At 38.2% G+C, this 22,169-nt stretch overlaps 1 protein-coding gene across 2 annotated transcripts in view; it reads right to left on the bottom strand.

The window, feature by feature from the left end:
- TDRD15 (tudor domain containing 15) overlaps positions 1-22,169 on the bottom strand; it is a 65,147-nt gene that overhangs the window by 16,341 nt on the left and 26,637 nt on the right. Inside the window, exons 1-2 of one of the 2 annotated variants that reach the window (XM_021924618.2) lie at positions 4,951-6,060; positions 1,151-1,263 (exon numbers count right to left, since the gene is read on the bottom strand). The gene's annotated coding sequence lies outside the window, so the exon portion shown is untranslated. Of the gene's footprint in view, positions 1-1,150; positions 1,264-4,950; positions 6,061-22,169 lie in introns of those variants that run through there. The other variant, XM_021924619.2, reaches the window with a different exon arrangement.

Below are 22,169 nucleotides of genomic sequence, written 5' to 3'. Positions count from 1 at the left end.
GTTATCCTAGTACTTTGGGAGGCCGAAGCGGGCGAGATCAGGAGATTGAGACCAACCTGGCTAACACGTGAAACCTGGCCTCTACTAAAAAAAATACAAAAAATTAGGCCATGTGGGTGGAGGGCTTCAGCATCAGCTACTCGATGGCTGAGGTGGCAGGGAGAATGGCATAAACTCCAGGAGGCAGAGTTTGCAGTGAGCCGAGATTGAAATTTCACTGTACTCCAGCCTGTGCCAGGACCGTCTCAAAAAAAAAAAGAATAGCATATGAATGGACACATGACAGATTTAAAAAAAAAAAAAAAAAAAAACTGCAATATGAATATAAACATAAAGTGATCCTTAATATAGAAATATAAAACCATATCACTGTAAAGGGGAAAAGAAAAATGAAAATTCCTCTTCCATGTACTGTGTTAGGAAAAACAACTGAATGATTATATCCAGAACAAATGAAGAAGATGTGGAGAATGAAAGTTCATAGATTCCAGGTAAGAGAATAAATTCTTGAGACGAGTCTCGCTCTGTCGCCCAGGCTGGAGTGCAGTGGCCGGATCTCAGCTCAATGCAAGCTCCGCCTCCTGGATTCACGCCATTCTCCCGCCTCAGCCTTCCGGGTAGCTGGGACGACAGGTGCCTGCCACCTCGCCCGGCTAGTTTTTTGTATTTTTTTAGTAGAGACGGGGTTTCTCTCCTGACTTCGTGATCCGCTCGTCTCAGCCTCCCAAAGTGCTGGGATTACAGGCTTGAGCCACCGCGCTCGGCCCGAGAATAAATTCTTATAATATTTTTGTCATGTAAACTTATAGCACCATTAATCTTAAAATCCTCACATCTTTTGATACCAAGATTACTCTTGGTAATCTATCCTTATGAATATAAGAATATATACTGAAAGATGTTTATTGAAACACTTATAAAATTAAAACTATAAAACACTGCTAAGAGAAATTAAAGATGATGTAAATTAATTTTAAGGTATCAATTCTTCCCAAAGTCACCTACAGAACTGACATAATCCCAATCAAAATCCTGGAATGCATTTTGGTAGAAATTCAAACTTTTACGGAAATGCAAAGGAACAGAATGGTCTAAATCGGTTATAAATAAATAAACTGAAAAAGATTAAAGTTTGAGAACTTATGCTTACCTGAGTTTAAGACTAATTATAAAGTTACAGCACTCAGGACACTGTGGTACTGGTGTAGTACTGGTGTGGAAATATAATTCACTGGAACAGATCATAGAATCCAGAATTAAGACCTAGATAAAGTCAATAAAAGATAAAACGATTTCAACCAAGGTGCCAGCAATTCGACAAATGATGCTTTAACAGTTAGATAGCCAAAAGCTTAAAAGAGGGAAAAAAAACTGACCATATGCAAAAATTTATTCTAAATGGAATATAAACCCACATATAAGAACTAAATGTATAAAACTTCTCAGAAAAAAATAGAAAATCGTAGGTAACTTGACTTGGCAAAGATGTCTTAAATAGGACACAAGAAAATTCAAACTACTAAAGAGGGAAAAAAATCAATACATCAGTTTATCAAAATTAAAATATTTTGCTCTTCTAAAGAAACAATAAAAAAACTAAAGGCAAGCCAGAGAGTGAGAAAATACAAAACATATAACCTAGAACCTATGTCTAAAATATATAAAGAACTTTTACAACTCAATAGTAAAAAAAAAAAAAAAAAAAAATCCACTTTAAAAATAGGTAAAAGATTTAGCAGCCACTTTACCAAAGAGGATTTATGGATGGAAAATTAGCATTTGAAAAAGATGCTTAATATCATTGTCACTAAGAAAATGCAAATTAAATCACACTAAGATAACACTTCACATCTGCTGGAATGGCTGAAATTAAAGGGCAACCATACCAAACATTGGTGAGGGTATAGTGTAACTGGAAAGGTCACAGACTGCAGAAGGAATTGTAAAATGGTACAAACACTTGGAGAACAGTTTGGAAGTTTCTTTAAAAGTTAAATATATACATATACCTTCCACATGACCCAGGCAATCCACTTCCAAGTATTTACTCAAGATAAATGAAAATATATGTCCATGCAAAAACTTGGAGGAGACTGTTCACAGCAAGTCTACTTGTAACAGCCAAAAACAAAACAACCCAAATGTTTGTCAACACAATAAACAATGGAACCATAGAATAGTCGTACCGCACAAAATGGAAACTATCCAACAATAAAAAGGAATGCTGTAATCCCAGCACTTTGGGAGGCCAAGGCAGGCGGATCACCAGAGGTCGGGAGTTCGAGATCAGCCCGACCAACATGGAGAAACCCCGTCTCTACTAAAAATACAAAAGTAGCCAGATGTGGTGATGCATGCCTGTAATCCCAGTTACTTGGAGGCTGAAGCAGGAGAATCCCTTGAACCCAGGAGATGGAGGCTGCGGTGAGACGAGGTCTCGCCATTGCACTCCAGCCTGGGCAACAAGAGGGAAACTGCGTCTCAAAGAAAGAAAGAAAAAAAAAAGGAATGAAGCACTGATACTCATAAAAACATGGATGGTTCTCAAAACAATTATGCTGAAACACAGAGGCAGAATATACAATTTATGAATCCATTTGTATAAAATCCTAGAAAATGCCAATTAATCTACAGTAACAGAAAAATCAATGATTGGCTTGGGTAAGGGGAGTGCAGGTTGGAGTGGGACCAAAGGAAACTTTTGAAGGTGATGGATGTGCTTATGATGTCATTTATAGTGGTTTCATAGAGGATACATGTGTCAAATGTCAAATTGTACAATTCAAATATGTGGTTTGTTTTATCTCAGATATACTTCACTAAAGCTATAAGACACACACACGTACACACACATGCACAGGCACACATGCACAAGCTAAATGTTCATTAATGGAGGAAAAGAATAATTCATAGAGGACTTATTTTAATATTTGTAATTATTAATAAAAAATTTCTATTCACTCTGATCAATAGGTCTTAAGAATCCTGTTCAATTTGGAAGGAGGTCAGAGTAATATAAAAAAGATATTAAAATGATATCTTACATGTATACATGATTATGTGTTCGTATACAAATAGAGGAAAGTGTGACGGGTACATATCAAACAACTAAATCAGGAGATGGAACTGGAAAAAGAGTTCCAGGGGGTAAAAGGGTATTCACTTGACCCTCTGTTTTAGCTGACATGCTGTGAAGAGCTTATATTTCTTGTTAATTTCAAAAGGTTAGAAAAACTGAATGTATACCAAAGTGGTACAACAATTAAGTGATTCATCAAAGATAAATTTCGTTAGAAAAGCACCTCCATACCTTAACTCTCTTTATGTCTTTTGGTCTACACTAACACACTCTCTCTCACACACACACACACACATGCACGCAACAACTCACACACAACTCGGCATTAGGATCTCTCACACTCACACACACACCCTAGCATTAGGATCTCTTCCTAACACAATCCTAGCATATCTCACACACTCACACACACCCTGGCTTAGAATCTAATTCACACACACACCATGGCATTACGATCTCTTTCTCACACATACACTGGCATTAGGATTGTTCTCTCTCACACACACACACCCTAGAATTAGGATTTCTCTCACACACTCACACACAACCTGGCATTGGGATCTCTCCCTCACACACACATCCTAAAATTAGGATTTCTCTCACAGTCACACACACCCTAACGTTAGGATTTCTCACACACACACACACACACCCTGGATACTAGGGGTCTCTCCTGCCACACACGCTTGACATTAGATTCCCAGTCACACTCACACACCCTGATATTAGGATCTCTCACACTCACACACTCTGACACTAAGGTCTCCCTCACACACACACGCGCACCCTGGCATTGAGGTCTCCCTCACACACACACACTGACATTAGGTCTTTCTCTCACACACACCCTGGCATTAGGGTCTCTCACACACACACCCTGACATTAGGATTTCTCACACTCACACACTCTGATATTAGGATCTCTCAGTCACACTCACACACCTTGACATTAGGGTCTTTTTCTCACACACACACACTCCCCACATTAGGATCTCTCAGTTACACTCACACATCCTGACATTAGGATTTCTCACACTCACACACCCTGGCACTAAGGTCTCTCTCACACACACACCCTGACATCAGGATTTCTTCCTCTCTCACAGTCACACACTCCCCGGCATTAGGATCTCCTCACACTCACACACCCTGGCATTAGGGTCTCTCACACACACACCCTGACGCTAGGATTTCTCTCACACTCACACACTTCCAGGCACGAGGATCTCTCACACTCACACACCCTGGCACTAGGGTTTCTCACACACACACACACTCCACTCTTTACTTTCAGGGATCACTCGATCACACTCATATACCCTGGCATTAGGGTCTAACACACACACACACACCCTGACAGGATCTCTCACACTCACACACCCTGACATTAGGGTTTCTCACACACACACTCCCTGGCATTAGGATCACTCTGTCACACTCAAACACCCTAGCATTAGGGTCTCTCACTCACACACACACACACCCTGAAATTAGGATCTCTCTGTCACACTAACACACCCTGATATTAGGGTTTCTCTCACATTCACACACCCTGGCATTAGGATCACTGTGTCACACACACCCTGGCATTAGGTTCTCTCTCACACTCACACACAGCTTGACATTAGGGTCAGCCATCATTGACCCCATATGCTGGGTGCTCCCCTCTCTGATAACTGCATTTTTCGAGGAAGGGCTCTGCTCCCGGGTGGGAGAGCTGAGTCTGAGCCGCCGCCGCCATTAGAGGTAAGGAGAACAGAAGCAGCCAAGGATCCCACCACAGACTTCAGCTCCCAGCCCGCCCCTGGGAGGCCAAAGCCCCTGTGGGTCAGAGGAGAAAAGTGGGGAAGTACCATGGAAATCAATAGTACCTGGAGCAGGCTAACCATACAGAAGCCGAGCTGGGGTTTACCAAAAATCTCTGTGGCGGGTCAGGCCTATCTTCCCGGAGCTGGAAAAATACCACTAGGGCCCAAGATGGCGGGAAACTCGGGCCCTGTACCCACCCCCTCGTAATCCCGCAGGGGCCCCAGGGAGCATGTGCGGGCTTGAAGGCCGAATGCGGCGGGGGAGGCCTGCAGCTGCGCAAAGCGTCCCACCTGACGCTGTCCCTGCCTTCCTGAGGGCCGAGGTTGTATGCGGCCCGGTAAGGGTAGTGCCCACTGGGAGTTCTTGAAGCTGGCATTAGGCTCCAGGTGGGCAGCCTCACAGCTTTGTCTCTCAGGGACAGGCCATGGAGAGACTCTGGACGGGCTAATGTGGTGGACAGGATATAGCCTTGTCATATGGGTGTGACACATTGGGGTGGTATCACCCCACTTCCTGGCTGTCCAAGGCTTGGAGATCATGCAGACAGATCTATCTTGCAACTACCAGGATAGAAACTCAGGAGTCCCCAGTGAATTAGTGAAAGGAATGTCTATTTACTGAGCACCAGTAAATCAGATATTTATTTAAGTTCTTGCATTTAATTCTATTTGTCTATTTTGGAGACTCTTGAATTGGGTCCGTGGATTCGATGGTATTAAAGTATACAATGTTAATTTCCTGACCCCCGTGGGTATGTTAGGGTTATGTAGGGAAAAGTCCTTGTTTATAGGAAATAGACAAAGTAGTGGGGGTTATTGGGCATAATGCCTGTAGTTTACTTTCAAATGGGGAGGTGACATGTTCTTTCTACTCTTCTTGCAACTGTTCTGTAAATTTGTAATTTTAAAATAAAAACTTTATTTGAAAAATTACACTAGTCTCATAAAATGAGCCGCACAACTCTATTTTTTTGTGTTCGGCAGCAATTTATATGACATTATATATAGGAAGAACAGAAAGTAACTGTCCCTTGAAAAATTAGAAACTCAACTATATTAAGTCATCTGGGTAGGTATTTTGGGGGAGGCAAAATCCCAGCACTTTGGGAGGCCAAGGTGGGTGGATCACCTGAGGTCAGGAGTTCAAGACCAGCCTGGCTAAAGTGGTGAAACCCTGTTGATGAAACTTTGTAAAGTGGTGAAACCCTGTAAAATACAAGAATTACCCAGGTGTGGTGGCACACACTTGTAATCCTAGCTACTTAGGAGGGTGAGGCAGGAGAATCGCTTGAACCCAGGAGGTGGAGGGTGCAGTGAGCCGATATCACGCCACTGCACTCCAGCCTGAGTGACAGAGCGAGACTCCGTCTCAAAACAAACAAACAAAAAAGTCTTCATTGCCTATATTTATTATTGTTTGTTACCCTGAAGTGTAAATTCCCCTGAAACACTGAACAAATAAGCAGCTGTTTAAAATAGTAGCATCGTGAAGCCTTCCTTTGTAGGGCCATTGTGTCTTTTTCTATATTATTCAAATTTCTGTGAGACACAAAGCACAGCAGTAGAAATGGAGTATTTTGGTGCATGTAGGGCTGTTGATAATTAGACACAACGTGGAGTTGACCATGAGTAGAGTTGCCAGATTTAGCAAGTAAAAATACAGAAACCCAGTTAAATTTGAATTGCAGATAAATAACAATTTTTTAGTATGAGTATGTTCCAGATATACTAAAACACTGAAAAATTATTAGCTTCTGAAATTCAAATTTAATGGGTCATTGTATATTTTATCTGGAAACTCTAGAAAACATAAGGACATTTTTTTCTTCCATCTCTTCAACATTTTTAAACAATACAATGTACCCAAGGGAGAGTTCTGTTAGAGCAAATCCAAAAATGTAAGTAAGAAGTCTTAAGGTACTTAAAACTCGAAATAAAGAGGTACTTTATTTCATTGAGGCTGCACACTCAAACTCCAAGGTTTTGTAGAAATGAACTCACTATAAAACTGAAACTTCATTGATCTGGCCGGGCACAGTGGCTCACGCCTGCAATCCCAGCACTTTCGGAGGCCAAGGTGGGCAGATCACTTGAAGTCAGGAGTTTGAGACCAGCCTGGCCAACATGGCAAAACCCCATGTCTACTAAAACACAAAAATACAAAAATTAGCAGGGCATGGTGGTGCACGCCTGTAATCTCAGCTACTTGGGAGTTTGAGGCACAAGAATTGCTTGAACCCAGGATGCAGAGGTTGCAGTGAGCCGAGATCACGCCACTGCACTCCAGCCTGGGTGACAGAGGAAGATTCTGTCAAAAAAAAAAAAAAAAAAAACTTCATTGACCTGTACACTGAAGATGTGTGCACTTTGTATATATTTATGTTATACCTCATTGAAAAAAGAGTTCTGAAAAAGTGTCTTAAAATTAACGGTATGTTTTCTGAGTATATGTGTTAAATAAGGCATATCTAAGTGAAATAATAACACATATAATTTTTTTAGAGTCTTTTTGTTAAGCTTCCCAGCAACTAAGATTGTAGACCATTCTAATGGCTAAGTAGAAAATCATTTTTCAAGTCAGGTAGTCTCTAATTGTAGTGCTTTATTTTTTTAAAAAAAGATTGAAGAATCTAGGCAAGTACCCAATTATCAGTAAATTAATCATCAGTCATTACAGATAGGAGAGCATTAGGGGTATGAGAGCAAAATGTTTAAGAACCACTAAGTTATACATTCTCTTGGTAACCTGAACTTTTCCCCTTATTTATCATAATCTATAAATACATGCCTATTGATATGATTATTTGATGTGTGTTTCTCCAACATCAAGTCTCATGGAAATAATACTAAGCATATTGTTTATCCACAGTGAATCTAAGTCAAAGATTGAATAAGCAAGTGGATTACTGTGCAAGTGGTATTTGCAGTCCTAGGAGTAGTTGAGATCATGCAGAAACAGATAAACAGAGAAGAGGATGGAACTCTGGAAAACAGCAAAAGATAAACAACTCCTTTTAGTACAAAAACCATCATTTGCGCAACTTTTTCCCTTTTTCCCTTTTCCTTTCCTGCTTTGTCCCTAGACAGCATAGTGTTTTACACACAGAAACAATTTCAGTGTTAAAATAAACTTTCTTCCCCAAAGGTGGTCTAAGACACAGAATACGTAATTACTGTTATGAGTGTTCTTTTCAGGGAGATAGTTACCTTAGAAGACTGCACCTTGTTGTCTTCACTGTCTTGTAGAAGAAACAGATGTGAAATACACAAGATATAGGTAGTCCCATAGCCCCTTCAAAGAAGTTACGAGTGATCTTTCCTCCTAGCCTGACATCAAAAAGTTAATTTTTTTGCTATCACTCAGTTTAATAAATCATCTCTGAGTGCATCATACACAATCATGTCACATGTTCTAGTCATCGGTAAGAATGTTTTCCTTCTAGTTCCCATTTCCTCTAATATGCTAAGATCAAGTCCATTTTTTCTGTGTTTCTTCCACTCACTTTATAAAACTTTAGCTCTAAATAAATTCACATTGATGACTTGCTTAGATAGTCCCTATCTGGTTGGACTTGGTTTTCTATCTTGTCAGTTTTTTATGTGCCACCGGGAGGCAGCATGAACTTGCCTACTGATAATCTCTCTTGATGCCTGTACATCTGCAGTCATCCTGTTACTTTTTAAAGAAAGATGTCTTTTTTATTTAAGATGTAATTAAATCTCACCTTTTTTAAAAATAATACTCAGTGATAATGGGACGTGGGGAAGCAGAGATCATCATAGGCTTGTGTTAGAATGTTAATTAGGGCAATTTGAAAATTACTTATCTGAAACCTTAAAATTGTTTATGTCCTTTGCTCTGGCATTCCCCTTCCCCACACTCACTCTCCCATTCCCAGCAATTTCTCTTTATGAAATTATTAAGATCGTGAGCAAAGACTTAGCTACAGGGACATTCAGTACAGCATGCTCATACAAACATCAACTAGAAACAATATAAATGTCCAACAAGAACACATTCTGGTCATACAATAGATAGCTCTGAGGCTGATAAAAATGATATTATTGAAATTTTTCTGAAAATATGGTATACATATTACCAAATATGGTCCACAAAACCATTATAAGTGGAACATGAAAAGAAAGCATGTTTCCCTTTCACTGTATCTCTTATCTGGTCCCAGAAAGAGTGTCCCGGCTGTGTGGCCTCCCTCCTAGACAGGCAGGAGGCTATGGCTTCCCATACACACCCAGGATCTTCTCTTCCCCAGCCTCCTCTAGGACTTCCTTGTCCTATTCCCTCTCCAAGGCCCAGGCTTCATCCCACTCCCTTTATTATTTTTTTTTAAATAAAGAAAGCTGTAAAACAATGTCATCTCCATCTGAAGACAACAACAAATCCAAATAATCATTTATTTATTTGTTAGATTTCTCAGCAATATTTTGGAGCTTTTATTATAAAGGTTTTGCACATTTTGACAAGCTTTTTCTTTTTCTTTTCTGAGACAGGGCCTCACTCTGTCACCTGGAGTGCAGTGGTGTGATCATGGCTCACTGTAACCTTGACCTCCTGGGTTCAAGTGATCCTCCCACCTCAGCCTCCCAAGCAGCAAGGACTACAGTCACGTGCCACCACACCTGGTTAATTTTTAATATTTTTTTTTAGAGATGGGGTCTAGCTATGTTGCCCAGGCTGGTCTCAAACTCCTGGGCTCAAGAGATCCTTCTGCCTCCACCTCCCAAAGTGCAGGGATTACAGGGATGAGCCACCGTGCCTAGCCTCCAATCCCTTTCCTTCCCACACAGCCTTTTCTGGTTCCCCAGCACAGCCCTCCAGGTGGTTTGGCAGCCAGTCAGCTCCACCCTCATTGCCCTCAAGCTCCTTTTCTTAGTATTTCCTGAAACCCCCAGCTCTGCCCCTTCCCCTAAGCTCCTGTCTACCTTCTTGTCCTGTTATGTGATTGCCATATCCCTTAGAGAAAACCTGTCCTAATTGCTTTTTTTTTTTTTTTGGAGACAGAGTTTTGCTCTTTGTAGCCCAGGCTGGAGTGCAGTGTAGCGATCTCGGCTCACTGCAACCTCTGCCTACCGGGTTCAAGAGACACTTGTGCTTCAGCCTCCCCAATAGCTGGGATCACAGGCGCCCGCTACCACACCCAGCTAATTTTTGTATTTTTAGTAGAGACAGGGTTTCACCATGTTGGTCAGGCTAGTCTCAAACTCCTGACCTCAGGTGATCCGCCTGCCTTGGCCTCCCAAAGTGCTGGGATTACAGGCGTGAGCCACCTCGCCGGCCCCTCCTCACTCCTCTCCTCCTGCCTCCCTTTTGTCCCTGGAAGTCCCCAGTTTCTTCTGTATGCCATTGCTCCACCCTTAGCTTCAGCACTCCCTTCCCCAAGCCTACAAAATAGACTTCTTTTATCTATTCTGGCCCTTTTATTTTCTACTCCTATTTCTTCCTTATAGCCCTCCTTACTTCTAACCAAAGCTTCTTTGCCATTTAATATGTTTTGCAAGTAGAGCTTCCCCAAATATCTTGTTTAAGAAATAATCATAAACATCATCTAGATATATTCCCAACTCAGTAGTGAGGATAAAGTGTTTATCTTTTCATAACAATAGTCACAAATATGTGGCAGTCAATTTCTTTCTGTAAATGTATAGGAGCTAGTTAAATTCCTAGTTCAGAATGTATAAAATTGGTGAATTTCCCAAGGAGAAATTAAAAAGCAGTTAATATTTCCTATGAGTTCTATGATTTAGAGAATAGTTGGAAAATGAGAAATAAGATAAAATACAAGTAAATGTTTTTCTAAGTTCATTTAAATTCGATCCTAAATCTCACTTGAAATTCATTGTGATCTTTGTGGAGAAGAATTCTTTTAGAAATTGGAAATTAAACTGTAAAAAATAATATATGTTGTTGGTTCATGGTTCATGTGTATTAGAGCAATATAATGACTCTTATCAAGAATTGCCTGTAGTGTGGAACATCATTTATTAATGTCATCCAGTCATGGGTCACATTATTACTGATGAAACAGAAAAGCAAGTCCCTTACATGCTATTCTCAAAGTCTTCTAAAAGTGTTAAGGTAAATTGAATAAAATCTACATTTTATGTATTTGAAATATAGCAATGAGTAGCCAAAAAGATATACATAAGCGTCTGGCAAATATGTGAAAAAAAAAGTTTTTAGTAATATGGATACACATCAACTTTGGCCACATATCATTACCTTAAGTCTCGCAAGAAGAATTTTGAACATTTTTATCTACCATTGTCAAAGATTGACTAGTTCTATATACCTTAACTTTCTAGATTTCTGAACCTTATTTCTTTAAAACACAAACCTTTATTTTAAGCATTTCAGCTAGAATTTCTGTAAAATTGATTATATTTTATACACATCCTGTCTTCTTAAATGCTCACACCTGTAATCCTAGCACTTTGGGAGGCTGAGACAGGCGGATCACGAGGTCAAGAGATCAAGACCATCCTGGCCAACATGGTGAAACCCTGTCTCTACTAAAAATACAAAAATTAGCTTGGCGTGGTGGTGCGTGCCTATAGTCCCAGCTACTCAGGAGTCTGAGGCAGGAGAATCACTTGAACCCGGGAGGCGGAGGTTGCAGTAAGCTGAGATCGCTCCACCGTACTCCAGCCTGGGCGACAGAGCAAGTCTCCGTCTCAAAAACAAAACAAAACAAAAAAAACAGTTTCACTTTTACTGGATAGTTCAAGGTCTTCATTGTGATTTTCTATTATGGTACAATGGAGGCCAAGGAAGGAACTGCTAACCCCATGCTCAGCGGCCTGAGGAAGTAACAAATGTTCTTATGTCTGCTTTTTATTGTTTTGTTATCATAACAGTAAAAAACACCATCTGCATCTAACTGCTTTCTCTACTATTGAGAAACACTACTCCGTGGTTCTCTTCAATGCCTAGATGTCTTAGTGGGTTATGCCAAGGATGCAAGGCCCTGACCAGTCTTTATCTAGAATATTTCTCATGGCCATTTCCAGTGAGCAGCGTTGAGAAATGCTGTAAGCTCTCCTTTCAGCCACGGCTGCTGTCAGTGGTACATTTTCTAGGGTCCACATTTGTCTCCCACGACACAACCCATGTTTGTGCAAGCATAGGTCTAGGACCACCTAAGCTGCCCTGCGGAACTGGTGCTCCAGAAACCAATGCAACCAAGTTTGCGCTCCAGCTACTGCTTTCACTGTGGGTAATCGTTTTTGACTCTAACTCAGGAGGTCTTCTATCTTCTGTCAGCATCCATGACATTGTGGCAAGCTGACTTGTTAGCTTGCAACAGAGTAAAATCTCAGACCCCTCACAGTTCTTGTAAGCTACCTTTCAATGTGTTGTTTAATTTATGCTTTAGCACACATGTATTAATTATGTATGCCTCTAGAAATATGTAAGATCCAAGGGGAATATAAAGTGGACAATAGTTGGATCCTTCCTTAAGAAGCTTTCCCTGGTGAGGAATGCAGACACTCAAACAGATTTTGTAACAAAACATGATTGATATTAAAGTCATGGAGATGGGATAACAGAAGGTCAGGGATAACTTTCTGGAGGAGGAAACAATTAAGTCTTTAAGGATGAGGACTTGACCAGGCAGAGACAAAGGACATAGAGGAATGTTAGAATAATATAAACCAAGGAGAAACACCATATAAAATGTACACACTAATTTTGAGATGCCTCCTGATATCAGAAGGGTTAAAATGCGAAGGAAAAGAGTCTCTTAGAATTAAGCAATTAGCATAATTTAAAATAATTGCTGGTGACACATCTGTGAAATAACATATAATTAAGTGTCTATTCCTCAAAAAACTGGAATACTATTTAAACAAATTGAATCATTATCTAGAACTAAAACTCTTGGTGATGTCAACATACTTTAGAGGAAGAGGAGCATAGATAAGCATGAAGTTAAAGTCTCTTACAAGAATTATCTTACTTGGTGTGATGAAGCTATGTATTATTAACTGGACATTATAAGAAAATATAAGTATAAATAGGTTTATTTAAAATGTAAAGTTACAAACCCTATAGGCAAAAAAAAGTTAAAATTCAGCTATATGTGACTTGCAAAATATACACTAAGAAAACACCATATGCAAGATTGAAAACGAAAGGATAAAAAGTATATACCATATGTATCCATTATCTATTGCCACGATAATCCTGTATAACAAAAACCACATGAAAAGTAAACATTTATGTGATGCCCACATCTGTAGGTTAGATGGGGTCATCTGATGGGTTATCAATGCATTAGCTTTGCTCTCTTATGTATTTGGGGGTGTGGCTAGCTGGTTCAGCTCTTCCTCACATTTCTCTCATCATACAGCAGGCTAGTGTGGGCTTGTACACATGGCAGTAGCCAGGTTCCAAGAGACAGTAGGAGTAAGTGCACAGTCCTTTTAAGGGACAGGCTCAGAACTGGCACATCATCATTCCAGAAAATTCTATTGGCTAAAGTAAATCACACGACCAGCCCAGATTCAAGGAGCAGGGAAACAAACTCCTATACTTAATGGTAAAAATCTACAGGTGATCTGCAAAATGTGTGGATACAGGGAAGAATAAAGAATTAGAGATGTTTTTGAAGTTAATCTTCTACACCATGCAAATTCTAATGGCGATAAAGTGGGTTTAGCCATGTTAATATCAGCCAAAAAAAAAAAGATGATAATGGAACAGTCCTTTACTCTGACCACCATATTTAAAACCACAACCTCTCTTCTGCTCCCTCCAGTTCCCAAGCACCCTTCATCTGTTTTGCATTTTCTTTGTTCCATAGCACCTATAATAATATAATTTACTTATCATGTTTATTTTTTTAGTATGTGTTTCCCCTGGAAGAATATAAGCTCCACTAGGGCAGGATCTTTGTATTTTTTGTTCACTAGTATTTCCCATCTACCTAGGGCAGTGCCTTATATGTGGTAGTTATCCTGAAAGTATTTGTTGAATAAATTAATACACCAAGAAGATATCAAAATTATTAATATATAATTGTGGTGGTATCTTAGATTACTGCTTCCAATTCTTTACTCTCCCCATGTAAGAGAATTATATATTCATCCCCTTTACCATATAACTTTGCAGTGCCACCCTTGAGACAGGGTTAATTTGCCAGCCCTAATAATGTTGAGCTTAATCATGTGATTTATCTCAGCCAATGGGGTGTAAACAGAAGTAACATCTACCAGAAGCTTTAAACATGCTTTTGTGGTGTGGTTTTCTCTCTAATAAATTCCCGTCTTGAGAAGAACAGGCTCTGAGCAGTCACTGGTCCTGGAGTTAACAGAATATGGAATAAACCTGACCCTACCCAGCAGGATAAAGCACAGCCACCCCAGCTGACCTACAGAGCTTTCAGCAAGAAATAAATGCTTTTTGGAAGCCACTGAGATTCTGGAGTTCTTTATTATTTCATATGGCACTGGAAACTTAATATAGCACAAAAACATAATAGTAAAACTTCTAAGCAGAGAGCAAAATCTGAAAACTACATAAGAAATTGACAAGTCAGATCATGGTAAAAAATTTTAACATACCTTTATCAGAAATTGATACATCTAAAAGGCCAGCCGTGGTGACTCATGCCTATAATCCCAGTACTTTGGGAGGCCTAGGTGGGCAGATCACCTGAGGTCAGGAGTTCGAGACCAACCTGGCCAACATGACAAAACTCCATTGCTACTAAAAATACAAAAATTAGCCAGGTGTGGTGGCGGGTGCCTGTAATTCTAGCTGCTCAGGAGGCTGAGGCAGGAGAATCGCTTGAACCCGGGAAGCAGAGGTTGCAGTGAGCTGAGATCATGCCACTGCATTCCGGCCTGGGCAGAGAGCAAAACTCCATCTCAAATAAATAAATAAATAAATAAATAAATAAATAAATAAAAGAAATTGACACACCTAAATGGTAAAATAATTGGTATGGTTGTAGTAAGTTTGACTAAATGTAGTCCATTAGATATATAAATGCAACACTGCACCTAACATAGAATATGCATTCTTTTCATATATATGGGACAATATAAAAAGCAATCAAATAGTTGTTCACAAAAGTTTCAACAATTTGAAAAAAAAAAATAGTTTCACACAGCACATTATCTGAACTTACCAAATTAGAAATAATAAAAGGCATTTTTTTAAAGTATTTTGAAACTAAAACTACATCCCTAAGTAACTCATGGAACATAACTCATGAAATGAAGTCACAATGGAAACTTTAAACGATTTCAAACTGAATTGAAAGTGCAACATACAAACACATGTAGAATTGTGGAACAGTGAATGCAGTGCTTAAATTCCTAGCCTTCATAACATTTAATATCCTTTTTTTTAATTACACTTATTTTTAAAATATATACATTTATATTAAATGAGTTAAGTTTTCAACTCAAGAAGGCAGATAAAGAACAAGGAAAACTGAAAAAAAATTGCAGGGAGAATTTCACTTTCAGCCATGATAGACAAATAGGAATGGGATTTATCCTAACATCTTAAATAACTTGAAAAGGAGATAAAATATGAAACAGTGGTTTTTAGACATCAGAAAACAGGCAGTGCTGGACAGTGATCCCAAAGAGAAGGGAAACAAATAAGGTAAGCCTTATGATTGCCCGAGCTCACTGCCTGAAGAGAATTTCCAGACTACAGTGCAATGAGGAAAACAAAACAGAGTCCAGCAGCCTTGCTGACTTGAGAAGACAGAATTCAGAATTTTAGGAGGTCAGGAGATACACACAGACAGCATCAGAGATCTGCAATAGGGTTCCCCTCTATGTCTTTGCATAAGTGTAGATCTACACATACATGCAAGAAAGTTACCTAATGCCAAAGAAAGAGCCATCAGAAAGGAATAGGTGCAACAATGCTCACAGCTCACTTCTCATTAGGAGTAGTCCATGCTCAAACCAACAAGAAAGAAAGACTTCCTAATACTTGGAGCATCAGACAGAATCCTCAAAAAGGTATTGCCTCAGTAATGGGAGCAAATTAACCCTAGACTAACTCTGCTTTGGATTTACCTAAGACTTAAAAACAAGCTTTAAAAACTAATTCATTTCAACTAACTTAACTGAATCTCAGAATAAACCCCAAAAATATCTAAAGAAATAAAATCCAGCAACCATCAGTGACCAGAATCCAATGGCAAATCACCAGTTTATGCAAGCAGGCAGGAAAATACAACCCACAGCGAGAGGGGGAAAAAATCAATCAATCAATCGCAGAAATGGCAGGGATGATAAATTTAACAAATAAGAATGTTAGAACAGCAAAATCAACTCCACACTTTAAGAAGATAGAGAAAAACATGAACACAAGGAAGATATAAGTAAGACTCAACTTGAATTTTAGGAGTGAAAATACAAGATGTGAAATGAAAAATTTACTAAAAATAATTAGCACACTAGACACTGCAGAACCAAAGAGTAATTTACTTTGAAGGCATAGCAACAAATACTATCCAAAATGAAAGAGTGAAAACAATGGGACAATGTCAAAGAGGAAGGAAACAAAAGCACTTGAAGAAATAATGGCTGAAATTTTAAAAACTTGATGAAAACTATAAAACTTCAGATCCAGAAATCTCATTGAAATCTAAGCAGGACACATGAAGAAAATCACACCAATACACATCACAATCAAATTGGTGAAAAACAATAATAAAGATGAAACCTTAAAAGAAGCCAGAATCGGGGTTGGGGCATTACATGTACAGCAGAACAAAGGAAAGAATGAAAGCAACTTCTCATCAGAAACCAGACAGACTTTAAGACAATGCTGTGACATCTTTAAAACATCGAAAGAAAAAACTGGCAACCAAGAGTTATATACAAAGCAAAAATATCTGTCTTTCAAAAATGATAGCTAAGTAAAGACTTTCATTGACAAACAAATGCTGAGAAAATCATCATCCAGAAAGAATTTTAATTTTTTCACACTACAAGAAATACTAAGGGTAGTTCTTCAGGCAGAAATTAAATGACGCCAAATGGAAATGTGGATATACACAAAGAAAGAAGACTTTTGAAAATTATTAATATATAAAATAACCATTAAATAGTTTTCTCAAAAAAGAAGTTATTGTTTAAAACCAAACGAAAAGTTTGTTGAATGTATACTGTATTAGAAGTAAGTTTTACAATAGCAAGAGCACAAAGGATAGAAGAGGGAAATGAAAGTATACTGCTTTAAAATTCTTACGCTGTATGGAAAGTGGTACTTTTTTTTTTTTTTTTTTTTTTTTTGAGACGGAATCTTGCTCTGTCGCCCAGCCTGGAGTGCAGTGGCACCATCTCAGCTCACTGCAAGCTCCGCCTCCCAGGTTCATGCCATCCTCCTGCCTCAGCCTCCCTAATAGCTGGGACTACAGGTGCCCGCCACCACACCCGGTTAATTTTTTTTTGTATTTTTAGTAGAGACAGAGTTTCACCATGTTAGCCAGGATGGTCTCAATCTCCTGACCTCGTGGTCTGCCCAACTCGGCCTCCCAAAGTGCTGGGATTACAGGCGTGAGCCACCGCGCCCGGCCGGAAAGTGGTACATTTTGATTAAGTGTCCAACTATAAATAGTTCACAATGTAATTGTAAACCCTAGAGAAAAATCTAATAGATATTCAAGACTGGAGATAAAAATGAAATTATTTTTTTAAAAAATCAGCTTAACCAAAAAAAGGCAAGAAAATGGAGAAGAGGGAAAAGATGTAGAACATAAGAAACAAATAGCAGATGGTAGATAAAAACCTAACCATACTAATCACATTAAATGTAAGTGGTATAAATAGTCAATTAAAGACACAGTTTGTCAGATTGGATTAAAAAGCAAGAATCAATTGTATGTTGTCCAAAAGAAACCCACTTTAAATATAAATACACAGATAGGTTAGAAGTAAAATAAGAGAAAAATAAATTCCATGCCCATACAATCCAAGGAAACTTTGAATAGTCATAGTAATATCAAATGAACTAGATTTCAGTGCAAGGAATATTACCAGAGAGAAACAACATAAATACATAAGGACATAAGGTTCATTCATTAAGAAGATATAATAGTCTTCTATGTATATGCAAATAATAACAGATTCAAAACATCTGAAGCAAAAAAAGTGTTAAAACTGAAAAGATAAATGGAAAATTTCACAATTATAGTTAAAGATTTTAAGTGTAGACCAAGGAAAAAGAAAATCAGTAAAGGTGTAAAGACTTGACCAATATTTTCAATTAACTTGAAATTGACATTAAATAAAAATGTCACCTAACAATCTTTGTAATTGCACACAAAACACGTGCCAAAATAAATCATATTCTTAACCATAAAACCAGTCCATACAGATGTAAAGAATTCAAGTCATACAAAGTATGTGCTATGACCACAACAGTTAAATTAGAAATCAGTAACAAACAGATATATAGAGAAACCCTAAGTATTTGAAAATTAAACATACACTTCTAAATAACTAAGGGTAAAAGAAGAAATCACAAGGGAAATAGAAAATATATTGAACCAAATGGAAATTAAAAGGCAGTGTATTAAAATTTCCTTCTACATGTTAGCATTGAACAACTGGAAAAACAACATGTGTTAGCACTGAACAACAGGAAAAACTAATTTTAAAAATTATCTATAATATCATCATAAATATGGGCCAGGCGTGGTGTCTCATGCCTGTAATCCCAGCACTTTGGGAGGCCAAAGTGGGTGGATTGTTTGAGGTCAAGAGTTTGAGACCAGCCTGGCCAACATGGTGAAACCCTATCTCTGCTAAAAATACAAAAATTAGTGAGGCATGGTGGCGCTTGCCCAACTACTCAGGAGGCTGAGGCAGGAGAATCTCTTGAAACAAGGAGAGGAGGTTGCAGTGAGACTTGCAGAGACTCCATCTCGAAGAAAGAAGGAAGGAAGGAAGGAAGGAAGGAAGGAAGGAAGGAAGGAAGGAAGGAGAAAAGACAATGAAATACTTAGAGAAAACATATTCAATACCTGTACACTGAAAATTATACAACGTTCCTAAGGGAAATGTTTAAAGACCTAAATAGATGATGACATAGTCAATGCTATGGATCTGATAGCTTAATACTGTTAAGATGTCAGTTCTCCCAAAATTGATCTACAGAATTAACACAATCCCAATCAAAATCACAATTGGCCTGTTTTGTTTTGTTTTGTTTTGTTTTCTGAGACCTAGGCTCACCCTGTCACCTAGGCTGGAGTGCAGTGGCATGATCTCTCACTGCAACTTCGGCCGCCCAGATTCATGTAATTCTCCTGCCCCAGACTCCTGAGTAGCTGAGATGACAAGTGCCTGCCACTGCACCCGGCTAATTTTTACAGTTTTTAGCAGAGACAGGGTTTCACCATTTTGGCCAAGCTGGTCTTAGAACTTCTGACCTCGTGATCCACCCCCCTCGGCTTCCCAAAGTTCTGGGATTACAGGTGTCAGCCACCACGCCCGGTCACAATCGGCCCTTTTAAAAGAACAAAATTGTTAAGATTTGCCCTACCATATTTCAAGACGTCCTCAAAAGTCACATAATCAACACAGTGATTTATGTAGAGACACATAGATTCATGGAACAGAATAGTCAATTTTGACAATGGAATACTAGTTAGCACTTAAAAAACAACAACAACAACAACAAAAAACTCAAACTATGGATACATGTAACAACATGGACATAACTCAAAAACATTATCCAAACTGAAGCAACCATACACAAAAGCTAAAATACTATTCATTTATGTTCATATGAAGTCTCAGGAAAAGCAAAGCTGTAATAATAGAAAGCAGATTCGTAGTCGCCAAGGCTCAGGGAGAGAAACGAGGGAATTAACTGCAAAAAGCCATGAGGGAACTTTCCGAGCTGCTAGAATGTTCTGTATCTTTATTGTGTTGGTGATCATACTACTGTATACATTTGTCGAAGGTCATTGAATTATACACTTAAAATTGGTGAATTTTATTGTATATAAATTATGTTTCCATAAAACTGAAAAAATAAAGATGGAACCAATAAACATAGAAAAGTACAACAAGAATTCATGAAACAGAAAAATAAAAGAAAGTTTTATCTTTGATAAAACTAATAAAGTGGACAAACCTCTACAGGACTTACCAAGAAAAGGAAAGGCAAACTAAAAGTATTACGAGGAAATATTGCTACAGATAAGGTTGAGTGAATGCTGTGAACACAAAAGAGGTAAAGCCCTCTCAGTAGGGTCATGTGGCTTTGTCATATGATGGACTGCTGTTCTGCAGTTAAAATGAATGAACCGAATCTATGTGCATCTAAAAATCATGGAAACATACCTTTAAAATAAAATACAAATTGCAAAAGGATACACACAATTGTATTGATTTGCGTAGATGTTAAACAAACAATAGTATATATTGTTTATGCAAGCATATATATATAGAAAAAAATTTAATATGTGAGATTTAGAATGCCAGTTTACTGACTTCAAGATATAGGTTTCCTCTGGAAGGAAGAAAACCTGAAGGAATGAGAGATAGGGATACAAAAGGGAACCTTGGCTATATCTTTATTGTTTTATTTCATTTGTGTTATAAAGAAACTGGCAAAAAGACAGAGCTGAAGGCAAAAAAAGCAAAACATTATTATTTTTTAGGCATTTTGGTCAGTAGTTGTCTGTTATATTACTTTTGGTATATTTTAAATGTTTCATAATTTGAAATAATTTGAGGGTTGATTAAAGCCAGCCATTACTATAAACTTCTGAATAGTGATCATATATGTGAATAATCTCACAATTGACATAGCTACTAGATTTATAGACAAGAGCCAATACATTTTAGTTTTATCAGTAAGCTTTATCGGAAGTATTAACAAATTGAGAATTATATTGGTAGATCCTTAGTTACAATTATTTACTGATTCCTGAAGAAGGCCAGAGTTAACACTAGTATCCAAGAGATAATTTCAACATGTCACTACATGGCAGATATTAAAGGCCATATCATGATTAATTGTTGCTAAGGGTGAATGAGTACCCTGTGATCCCGTCCTTGCAAATGAGGTCAGAGAAATGCCTGTGCTTAGAAAAGAGTCAATGTGATGAAAATCCAACCAAGAATTAATTGTATCATGTCCTTCCTGTATCTTAGCATTTATCACTTTGAATCATAATTGCCTGTCTGCCTGTATGCTTGGCACACAATAAATAATTAACTGGCTAACTACTCTCCAGGAAAGTAAGTTCCATGAGTAGAGGGATTCTGTCTATTTATCCCTAGCTCCTAATATGGTGGACCTCGCATGGAGTAGGCACCAGCAAACATTTTTTGAATGGCTGTAGGGGGAGATAAGATGCTGCTACTTCCATAAAAATTTCCTAGATCTTCATCTGAAAAGATCCTTCCTCTCAAGTTTATAACTCTTCTTAGAATGTTTGACATGTTTCTTGTAGTTACTTATATTTATGCATCATTTCCACAACTACATCGTATTTCCTTTCAAGTTTCTTGACAGCAGGGAATATTTTCTTTATGTAATTTATTACAGAATGATGGAAAGTGGAAAGCAGATGAAAATCTTAAACCTAAAATTAATTCATTTAAACACTTTTCTAAATTCAGTGGAATTATATTGACCTTAAAGTAAGCAACTTTGAATCATTTAAAGTGAATTTCACTTGCATGCATTAAGTTATTTGGTAGCAAAGAAATGGACTATAATATGTCATGCCATGCCACCTACAGGGCTAGCTGCTTGTTTACTCAGCGATTACCTGTTAAACCCTAACGAACAAAGACAGCTGCCAAACATTTTCTAGGTCATTTGTTCTGTTTGTAAACAGAAAGTGTACAATATTTAACAAGTTGTAATCATTTGCAAACGAGATTTATGCAGAATGAAAGAATTACAAAAGAGAGGAGGGAAATGAATGCAAGTCTTAAGTGCTTAATGACCCCATTAATTGAGAGGGAGGTAATTGGAGAAATTAAACAGAAGAGGTAATGGCCTTAGAGTTATTAACCTATTCTGAGAGTACTGCTGATGCTTACCAGGTGGTTTTCTTCTAAACTGAAAGTTGAGAGTCAGTGTACCTTAATACAATAGTTCTTGAATCTGGCCAATCCTAAGAATCACCTGGAAAGCTTTTGAACAACACAAGTCCCCCGAGATCCTCTTCTTACTTTCTTAATCAAAATCTTCGGGGTGGGGCTCCAGCATATAGATTATTAAAAGCTGGTCAGGTGATTCTTTAAATTTTTTGATAAAAAGC

The sequence above is a fragment of the Papio anubis genome, chromosome 14, assembly GCF_008728515.1.
Source record: "Papio anubis isolate 15944 chromosome 14, Panubis1.0, whole genome shotgun sequence".
Taxonomy (NCBI): Eukaryota; Metazoa; Chordata; class Mammalia; order Primates; family Cercopithecidae; genus Papio; species Papio anubis.
The sequence above is the reverse complement of the archived record's forward strand: the minus strand, read 5'-3'. Positions and strand labels throughout refer to the sequence as shown.